This window comes from Chaetomium globosum, genomic scaffold (genome assembly GCF_000143365.1).
Source record: "Chaetomium globosum CBS 148.51 scaffold_3 genomic scaffold, whole genome shotgun sequence".
NCBI lineage: Eukaryota > Fungi > Ascomycota > Sordariomycetes > Sordariales > Chaetomiaceae > Chaetomium > Chaetomium globosum.
The window spans coordinates 1401678-1403032 of NT_165978.1; the positions used below are offsets into that span (position 1 = coordinate 1401678).

The 1355-nt window shown below is 50.0% G+C and overlaps 1 non-coding gene across 1 annotated transcript; it reads right to left on the bottom strand.

Moving 5' to 3' along the window:
- Positions 1 to 596: 596 nt before the first annotated feature.
- CHGG_11375 lies at positions 597 to 718 on the bottom strand. Its single transcript has one exon. It is a non-coding gene; the product is annotated as a tRNA-Thr (tRNA).
- Positions 719 to 1355: the final 637 nt, after the last annotated feature.

Below are 1355 nucleotides of genomic sequence, written 5' to 3' on the forward strand. Positions count from 1 at the left end.
GGGGGGTAGCAGGAAAGAAGTGAATAAGACGGCCCTGGATGGGTGGATGGATGGATGGATGGACGGATGGACGAAAGAGCACCCCTATTTTCTTGACTTCGGCTGCTCCAAGACTAATCGTTGACCGAGGGATTGGCGGGTCGGCCTGCTTTGGCGCTGGGTTTTGGCTGGAGTGGGAGAGTAGGAGGCCTGGCTCGGGGGCGCGGGCTGGATGGCTAGCTGGTGATAAACCTGGGATGAGGGATGGGTGATGGATCATGTTTGAGTATTACATATTCTTTGTGGTTGTTTTTAACATACATACATACATACTTGCCCTACTTGGCTGTGCTTGAGATTGCATTGCACTGAGTGTTTCGAGGATTCTAACCTCTGCAATCCCCCCATCTTGCCCTTGAGGTCAGACATCCAAGCAAAACCATTTCGTACATGTCCCTTCTCCTTACCTCCCCCCAATCTTCCCGAGTACGACTGCCCTTCACCAACCACGGGACATATCCCTCCCACAAAAGTCGAAAAGCAATAATCCAACTGTCTCTCGCACCACAAAAGGGAGCATAGCATCACACGAAAACAAAAGTGTATAAACCACCTCATGCCTAATACAGGAATCGAACCTGTGATCTTTGCATGTCTGTCTGTCGCGGCCCCTCCGAGAAAGGGAGGGAGGGGGACCATAGATACAAGTGCTACGCATTAGCCACTATGCTAATCAGGCTTGTTTGGGTGCTTATTGGTTGTGGTGTGGATACGATACGGGGTTGTGGAGGGGAGTATCGTATCGGTGTTTTTTTTTTTTTTTTTTCTTGGCGTTTGGTTTGGCGGTGGTGGGACGGAGTAGGTATGGTAGGTATGTCGTGATGGGGACGGGCGGGCAAGGTGTTTAGGGGGAAAGGGGTTTGTATGTCTCCTTGTTTGGGGCGTCTGAGAAGGTGCGGTTTGCGGTAGAACGCTGGGATTCCGTCAAGGTTGGGAGCCACAGGCAACATCGTCTAGTAGTATACAAATGGGTTGTGCATAGGTGGTGAGTTGATTTTGTGTGTCCCTTGCCCTGTCTGCGCTAGTTCCACCTCGGGTGGTTGGTCCTTTAACCAAACGCCAAAACTCAAAGAGCCTGCTCCTCCTACCAAACTCTAACATATGATCTTAACTAGACCTGAACTTCATGAACCCCAATGAAACGCCGAAACAGGCTTTCCAAACCAAACCGCCCCCCCTTAATGAGATACAAGGCGCATTACTTATGCTCAACAGCCGTCTATTACCCAAAAACCGCAAAGAAGATAGCTCGAGTTTCCTGGTTATGGTTTCTAGCTTCTAAATTCTCAACAAACCAACTGCTAGGGCCACCGCTG